The sequence below is a fragment of the Arvicanthis niloticus genome, chromosome 14 (assembly GCF_011762505.2).
Source record: "Arvicanthis niloticus isolate mArvNil1 chromosome 14, mArvNil1.pat.X, whole genome shotgun sequence".
Classification (NCBI taxonomy): domain Eukaryota; kingdom Metazoa; phylum Chordata; class Mammalia; order Rodentia; family Muridae; genus Arvicanthis; species Arvicanthis niloticus.
In genome coordinates, this window is record NC_047671.1 from 41,784,476 (window position 1) to 41,793,856 (window position 9,381).

Below are 9,381 nucleotides of genomic sequence, written 5' to 3' on the forward strand. Positions count from 1 at the left end.
ATCTGCATTTGGTTTTGAGTATATAAGGGAAACATTCACTTTGAACTCAAGACTCTATGATTATAATTACCTTTGTGTTGAGGTTCATTTCTGTAAAAATTTATTTTAATAGTTAGTAATATCACAAGCGGTATGCTAATATCTGAAGGAGTTCACATTTTTATAAGTATTCTTCATTTAACTTATTTTGTGCAATAATTCTATAATTTTGTCTTTTCTATGGGCTGTGTTGAGCTTGTTTTTATTTGAGAACACATTCATTTTATTACTTTAAGATATTTTGGTGTGTATATGTATATATGCTTTGTGTGAGGGTCAGGAGACAGCTTTTAAGAATCTGTTGTCTCATTTCATGTGGCTTCTGGGGGTTGAACTCAGGCTGTGAGCCTTGCATGGCAAGCACTTACCCTCTGGCCTATCTTCACAGCCTTCATGTCATTCCTTTCTTTTCCTTTTTTCCCCCTTTTATTGACAACCTCTTTTTCCCCCTCACATAATATATCCTGAATATCGTATTCCCCCCTCTGCTCCTCCCAGTTCCTCAACTATGTCCCCTCTTATCCAAATCTGCCTCCTCTCTGTCTCTTATTAGAAAAGAAATAGGCTTCTAAGAGATAATAATAAAACAAAATAAAGTATAATTATAAAATAAAACAAAACTAATCCGTCAGAATAGGAAAACACAAACAAGAGAAGGAAAGAAGCCCAAGAAAAGGCACAAGAAGCAGATAAGATACAGAGACCACCTCATTTTCACTTAGGATTCTCACAAAAACACTAATTGGAAGCCATAATACATATGCAAAGCACACTCTTTCTGCCTCCTTTTCCACAGGATTCCCTGAGCTCCAAGGGAAGGATTTGATTGAGATATCTCATTTAGAACTGAGTGTTCAAAGTCTCTGACTCTGCATAATGTCTGGTTGGGGGAGGGGTCTTTGTATTTGTTACCATATGTTGCTGGAGGAAGGTTCTCTGAAGATGGCCGAGCAAGTCACCAATCCATGAGAATAGCAGAATATTATTAGGAGTCATTTTACTGCTGCTATGGGCTTTTTTTTTTTTTTTTTTTTGACCAGTAGTATTCAGATTTACCTTAGGTCCTTGGGCTATCTAGTTTCAGGTTCTGCTCACCCAAACAGTGTCAAGTATAGGTTCTATTTCATGGAGTGGGCCCCAAGTCAAATCAGATATTGGTTGGTTACTCCCATAAGCTTTGTGCTAACATTGTCCTAGCATATCTTACAGGCAGGACAGATTTGAGATCCAAAGGTTTGTGGCTGGTTTGGTGCTTACGCTTCTCCTTTGGTAGTGTGCAGAGCATCTCTCAGTACCGCAGTCACTGGCATGTAGGGTGAGGGCTGTATGCGGCCACATACAGCTCAAGTTGCCTATGCTCGATGAGTTATGTAGCTGTTATCTTTAGAAATGAGGCCTTAGTATAGAGAGCAACCTATAATCTTGTTAACAGCCTGGGTTCTTTGGGGATTCCCTTGGGACCCCTTTGGCTAACAACTCAATTAGATGTAACCCAAACCTGGGACAAGAGGCTTCATTTGGTGACAAGAGATGGCCAGTTGGGTCTCTGACACCCAAGCCCTTCAACCCTAAACCCTGCCTATATCTCTTCTGCCCAGCTATTGGCTGTTAGCACTTTTATTTGCCAAGCACAAATAACTTGGGGGCAAGGTGACACTTGGGTTTAAATGTGACTCTGGCAACCAGGTCTTGGTGGCCTGCACTTAACATTACAATACATAGCAATAGACCAGACCTCAATACCCAATTCCTTACTCTGTACCTAACTACTATATGGTTCTAAGGATTTTGTGTCTTGGTTATCACTGACTTAATAGCTAATAGGAACATGTAAATGAATGCATACCATATTTGTCTTTCTGGGTCTGGGTTGCCTCACTTAGGATGGTTCTTTCTAATATCATCTATGTTCATTTACCTGTAAGTTTCATGGTGTTATTTTTCTAAATTGCTGAGTAATCTTCCATTGTATAAATGTACCTCATTTCCTTTATTATTAATCTGTTGAGAGACATCTAGGTTTTTACTAATTTCTGGCTCTATTTTTTTTATTTTTATTTACTTTTTAATTGGATATTTTATTTACACTTCAGATGCCATCCACTTTCCCCATTTCCCCCCCTCTTAGAAAACTCCTATCCCATGCCCCCTTTTCCTTTTTGCATCTATATACTTTTTAAAAATGTTAATCAAAGGCTTTATAAGTTTGGTAATGCTCAATCAGAGATGTAACCCACTACCCAACCTACATATATCAACTATCTTTGACTGGTGGAGACACGTGAACATCTGCCTCCCTGTCTCCCCCCTCTTTCTCTCGCTCATCACCTAGCTTCTCCTCTCTTTCTCCTCCTCCTCTCCTTACTCCTTCTCTTCCTCAGTACTCCTCCCACCTTAGCTCCTCCTACATATCACCCTTCCTGTTAAAATAAAACTTTTCTCTCAAAATACAATTAGAGCATAATTATGCCAATTTGTACCAGTGAGGTACAAGATAGTCCTAATACCCAGTTCATCATTTTGCTGACTAGCCAGAACCTCTGTCATCTCTTCTAACTAAAAGACTTAGTTCTGAACCTGGCTTTTTTCTTGGCTTTAGAATGAATGTCAACTGAAAACCATCCTCTCAAATCTTTTCTCTCAAAGTAAATAGCAGGGATTGGCTATGAGACTGTAAGTCTTCAACCCCATCAGAAATCCAGAATGACTGAGTTAAGTAAAATTATGGGAAGCACAAAGCATAGCTTCTAAAACTTAGCCAATTTATAGAGACCTCTGAACATCTGGACAGTCCCTATACTACAAAGCGTTGGAGCATCTGTTCTTCCGCCTTCTGGCCCAGGATCATCTGACAGACCTTAGTGCTGCAGAATTATTAAGGGCTGATTACTCTGTCTAGGCAGATATAATCAGTCAACTATTCTGCAAGTGTGTCCTTTTTTGGACAGTAATTTGTCTGTAGATGGAAAGAGGCAATTCTTGTCTAGTGGCTGTCTCACCACAACTGGAGTAACTCCAAAGATGCTCAATTTCTTCTTAGAATTCAATACAGGAAGCTGTCAGGAGCAGACAGGTCTCTAATCAAAATGAACATTAATACAGAAATGTTTGTAATGTCAATTCTGTGGACTTCTAACGTTTTGAAAACCAACTATCCATGTAAGGTAATCTGGACTGTTGTCTGTTAACTCCACTCAGCTAAGTTACTGTCAGCATTCCCTTCCTGTCATCCACATCAGCGTCTATTTTTGGTGACTGCACATGGGATGAATACCCAGGTGGAATGGTCTCCATACAACCTCTCCTTAAGATTCTGTCCAACACTTTGTCTCCATATTTGCTCCCTTGGGTGTTTAGTTACTCCTTGTAAGAAAGACCTAGGCATCCACACTTGTTCTTCCTTCTTCATGAGCTTTATGTGGTCTGTTAGTTGAATCTTTGTTGTTTCAAACTTTTGGGCTAATATCTGCTTATCAGTGATTAAATACCATGTGTGTTCTTTTGTGATTGGGTTACCTCACTCAGGATGATATTTTCTAGTTCTATCCATTTACCTAAGAATTTCTCAAATTCATTATTTTTAATAGCTGAGTAATATTCCATTGTGTAAATGTACCACATTTTTTTTGTATCCATTCCTCTGTTGAAGGGCATCTAGGTTCTTTCCAGCTTCTGGCTATTATAAATAAGGCTGCTATGAACATAGTGGAGCATATGTCTTTGTTTTATGTTGGGGCATTTTCTGGGTATATGCCCAGGAGTGGTATAGCTGGGTCTTCAGGTAGTGCTGTGTCCAATTTTCTGAGGAACCGCCAGACTGACTTCCAGAGTGGTTGTACCAGCTTGCAATCCCACCAACAATGAAGGAGTGTTCCTCTTTCTCCAGCACCTACTATCACTTGAATTTTTGATCTTAGCTATTCTGACTGGTGTGAGGTGGTATCTCAGGGTTGTTTTGATTTGCATTTTCCTGATGACTAAAGATGTTGAGCATTTCTTAAGGTGCTTCTCGGCTATTCGTGTTTCCTCAGTTGAGAATTTTTTTTTAGCTCTGTACCCCATTTTTTTAAATGGGGTTACTTTGTTGATTGGCGTCTAATTTCTTGAGTTCTTTGTATATATTCGATATTAGCCCTCTATCGGATCTAGGATTGGTAATGATCTTTTCCCAATCTGTTGGTTGCCGTTTTGTCTTGTTGACAGTGTCCTTTGCCTTACAGAAGCTTTGCAATTTGATGAGGTCCCATTTGTCAATTCTTGATCTTAGAGCATAAGCCATTGGTGTTCTGTTCAGGAACTTTCCCCCTGTACCTAGATATTCGAGGGTCTTCCCCAACTTCTCTTCTATTAGTTTTAGTGTATCTGGCTTTATGTGAAGGTCCTTTATCCACTTGGAGTTGAGCTTTGCACAAGGGGATAAGAATGGATTAATTTGCATTCTTCTACATGCTGACCTCCAGTTGAGCCAGCACCACTTGTTGAAAATGCCGACCTTTTTCCACTGGATGGTTTTAGCTCCCTTGTCAAAGATCAAGTGTCCATAGGTGTGCGAGTTCATTTTTGGGTCTTCAATTCTATTCCATTGATCTTCCTGCCTGTCTTTGTACCAATACCATGCAATTTTTATCACTACTGCTCTGTAGTACAGTTTGAGGTCAGGGATGGTGATTCCCCCAGAAGTTCTTTTATTGTTGAGAATAGTTCTCGCTATCCTAGGTTTTTTGTTATTCCCAATGAATTTGTAAATTGTTCTTTCTATCTCTATGAAGAATTGATTTGGAATTCTGATGGGGATTGCGTTGAATCTATAGATTGCTTTTGGCAGGATGGCCATTTTTACTAAGTTAATCCTGCCAATCCAGGAGCATGGGAGATCTTTCCATCTTCTAAGATCTTCTTCAATTTCTTTCTTCAGAGACTTGAAGTTCTTATCATTCAGATCTTTCACTTGCTTGGTTAGATTCACTCCAAGATATTTTATTTTATTTGTGGCTATTGTGAAGTGTGTCATTTCCCCAATTTCTTTCTCAGCCTGTTTATCCTTTGAGTAGAGGAAGGCTATTGATTTGTTTGAGTTGATTTTATATCCAGCCACGTTGCTAAAGTTGTTTATCAGGTTTAGGAGTTCTATGGTGGAAGTTTTAGGGTCACTTAAGTATACTATCATATCATCTGAAAATAGTGAAATTTTGACTTCTTCCTTTCCTATTTGTATCCCTTTGACTTTCTTTTGTTGTCTAATTGCTCTAGCTAGGACTTCCAGTACTATATTAAATAGGTAAGGTGAGAGTGGGCAGCCTTGTCTAGTCCCTGGTCTTAGTGGGATTGCTTCAAGTTTCTCTCCATTTAGTTTGATGTTGGCTACTGGCTTGCTGGATATTGCTTTTACTATGTTTAGGTGTGGGCCTTGAATTCCTGATCTTTCCAATACTTTTAATATGAAGGGATGTTGAATTTTGTCAAATGCTTTCTCAGCGTCTAGTGAGATGACCATGTGGTTTTTTTCTTTGAATTTATTTATGTAGTGGATTACATTGATGGATTTCCGAATATTGAGCCATCCCTGCATTCCTGGGATAAAGCCTACTTGATCTTGATGGATAATTGTTTTGATGTGTTGTTGGATTCGGTTTGTGAGAATTTTATTGAGTATTTTTGCATCAATATTCATAAGAGAGATTGGTCTGTAGTTCTCTTTCTTTGTTGGGTCTTTCTGTGGTTTAGGTATGAGCGTAATGGTAGCTTCATAGAATGAATTGGGTAGTGAGTGTTCCATCTGTTTCTATTCGATGGAATAGCTTGAAGAGGATTAGTATTAGGTCTTCCTTGAAGGCCTGAAAGAATTCTGCACTGAAACCATCTGGCCCCGGACATTTTTTGGTGGGAAGATTTGTAATGACTGTGTCTATTTCTTTAGGCATTATTCGACTGTTTAGATGGTTTATCTCCTCCTTGTTTAACTTTGGTACCTGGTATCTGTCTAGAAAATTGTCCATTTCATCCAGATTTTCCAATTTTGTTGAGTATAGGCCTTTGTAGTAGGATCTGATAATTTTTTTAATTTCCTCTGTTTCTGTTGTTATGTCTCCCTTTTCAGTTCTGATTTTATTAATTTGAGTACTGTCTCTGCGCCCTTTGGTTAGTCTGGCTAAGGGTTTGTCTATCTTGTTGATTTTCTCAAAGAACCAGCTCCTGGTTTTGTTGATATTTTGTATAGTTCTTTTTGTTTCAACTTGGTTGATTTCAGCCCTGAGTTTGATTATTTCCTGCCGTCTACTCCTCTTGGGTATATTAGCTTCTTTTTGTTCTAACGCTTTCAGGTGTGCTGTCAAGTTGTTAATGTATGCTCTTTCCATTTTCTTTTTGTGAGCACTTAGAGCTATGATTTTTCCTCTTAGTACTGCTTTCAATGAGTCCCACAAGTTTTGATATGATGTATCCTCATTTTCATTTAATTCTAAAAAGTCTTTAATTTCTTTCTTTATTTCTTCCTTGACCAAGTTATCATTGAGTAGAGCATTGTTCAGTTTCCAGGTGTATGTGGGCTTTCCATTGTTTTTGTCCATGTCAAAGATGAGTCTTAGTCCATGGTGGTCTGATAGGGTACAAGAGATTATTTCCATCTTTTTGTATCTGTTGAGGCCTGTTTTGTGACCAATTATATGGTCTTTTTTGGAGAAGGTACCATGAGGTGCTGAGAAGAAGGTATATTCTTTTGTTTTAGGATGAAATGTTCTATAGATGTCAGTTAAGTCCAATTGGTTCATAACTTCTGTTAGTTTCATTGTGTCTCGGTTTAGTTTCTGTTTCCATGATCTGTCCATAGCTGAGAGTGGGGTGTTGAAATCTCTCACTATTATTGTGAAGGGTGCAATGTATGCTTTAAGCTTTAGTAAAGTTTCTTTTATGTATGTGGGTGCCCTTGCATTTGGAGCATAGATGTTCAGAATTGTGAGTTCCTCTTGGTACATTTTTCCTTTGATAAATATGAAGTGTCCTTCTTTATCTTTTTTGATTACTTTTGGTTGAAAAACAATTTTATTTGATATTAGAATTGCTACTCCAGCTTGTTTCTTGGGACCATTTGCTTGGAAGATTGTTTTCCAACCTTTTACTCTGAGGTAATGTCTGTCTTTTTCACAAAGGTGTGTTTCCTGTATGCAGCAAAATGTTGGGTCCTGATTATGTATCCAGTCTGGTAGTCTATGTCTTTTTATTGGAGAATTAAGTCCATTGATATTAAGAGATATTAAGGAAAAATGAATGTTGTTTCCTGTTATTTTTGTTATTGGCAGTGGAGATATGTTTGTATAGCTACCTTCTTTTAGGGTTGTTGGAAGATTACTTTCTTGCTTTTTCTAGGTTGTAGTTTCCCTCCTTGTGTTGGAGTTTTCCACCAATTATCCTTTGAAGTGCTAGATTTTTGGTGAGATATTGTGTAAATTTGGATTTGTCATGGAATATTTTGGTTTCTCCATCAATATTAATTGACAGTTTTGCTGGGTATAGTAGTCTGGGCTGGCATTTGTGTTCTCTTAGGGTCTGTATGATATCAGTCCAGGATCTTCTGGCTTTTATGGTCTCTGGTGAGAAGTCTGGTGTAATTCTTATAGGTCTGCCTTTATATGTTACTTTACCTTTTTCCCTTACTGCTTTTAGTATTTTTTCTTTGTTTTGTACATTTGATGTTTTGATTATTATGTGGCGGGAAGTATTTCTTTTCTGGTCTAAACTATTTGGAGTTCTGTAGGCTTCTTGTATATTTATGGACATCTCTTTCTTTAGGTTAGGGAAGTTTTCCTCTATAATTTTGTTGAGGATATTTACTGGTCCTTTAAGTTGGGAGTCTTCCCCCTCATCTATACCTATTATCCTTAGGTTTGGCCTTCTCATTGTGTCTTGTATTTCCTGTATATTTTGGGTTAGTAGCTTTTTGTATTTTGCATTTTCTTTGACAGTTTTGTCAATGTTTTCCATGGTATCTTCTGCACATGAGATTCTCTCTTCTATCTCTTGTATTCTGTTGGTGATACTTGTGTCAATGACTCCTGATCTTTTTTTTTAGGTTTTCTATCTCCAGGGTTGTCTCTCTTTGTGATTTCTTTATTGTTTCTACTTCCATTTTTAGACCCTGCATGGTTTTGTTTAATTCCTTCTCCTGTTTGGTAGTGTTTTCTTGCAATTCCTTAAGGGATTTTTGTGTTTCCTCTTTAAGGGTTGCTATCTGTCTAGCAGTGTTCTCCTTAAGTTCTTTGAGAGTGTTATTTATGTCTTTCTTAAAGTCCTCTATCATCGTCATGAGAAGTAATTTTAATCCTAAATCCTGCTTTTCTGATGTGATGGGGTGTTCAGGGCTTGCTATGATGGGGGAACTGGGTTCTGATGATGCCATGTAACTTTGGATTCTGTTGCTTACATTCTTGCGCTTGCCTTTTGCCATCTGGTTAACTCTAGTGCTGCCTGTACTTGCTGTCTCTGACTGAAGCCTGCCTTTCCAGTAATCTTGTTTGTGTCTGATCTCCTAGGGGTCCAGATGTCTCTGTGATCTTTTCCAGCTGCACTGATTACAGTGGTACCTCTAGGATGCCTCACGATATGGTGCCTCCAAGGTAGCAGTCCAGCTAGGTGTCTGCTGTTCTGGGTGCAGTGTCTCCTCTAGGATGTCTCAGGATAAGGTGCCCACTGATCTGAGTGCAGTGGTTCCTCTAGGATATCTCAGGATATGTTGTCCGATGCCCTGAGTTCAGTTGTTCCTCTGTGGCTCTGGGTTGAGTGGACCTTCCAGAATGTCTCAGGCGGAATCCGGGGTCCACACAAGAGCAGACCGGGCAGAGGTCTGCTCCAGGCCTCAGATCCGGGAGAGGGGCACAAGGGGGTGCTATTCCACAGGGGCCGGGGGAGGTTGGCTATCCGATGGAATCTGAGCATTCCCAGCACCCAGCTATGGGCTTAGGGCAGTGTGTGGGTCTTCTTACCTGCAATTGTGGGATCCGTGGAGCCTTCAGGAAAAAATATGAAACGCTTCACGAATTTGCGTGTCATCCTTGCTCAGGGGCCATGGTAATCTTCTCTGTATCGTTCCAATTTTAGTATATGTGCTGCGGAAGCGAGCACCTGGCTCTATTGAATAGACTAGAAATAACATGGTTGAGCCAGATTTCTCTGTTGTAGGATGAAGCATCTCTTGGGTATATACCTAAGAGTGATATAGCTGGATCATGAGGTAGACTGATTCCCATCTTCTTGAGGAACCACCATACTGATTTTCATAGCAGTTGTGCAAGTTTGCACTTGCACCAGTAATGAAAGAGTGTTTCACATCCTCTCCAGCATGAACTATCA

The 9,381-nt window shown here is 39.2% G+C and overlaps 1 non-coding gene across 1 annotated transcript; it reads right to left on the reverse strand.

The window, feature by feature from the left end:
* Window positions 1–9,046: 9,046 nt before the first annotated feature.
* Window positions 9,047–9,153, reverse strand: LOC117720265 (U6 spliceosomal RNA). The gene has a single exon (XR_004608285.1). It is a non-coding gene; the product is annotated as a U6 spliceosomal RNA (small nuclear RNA).
* Window positions 9,154–9,381: the final 228 nt, after the last annotated feature.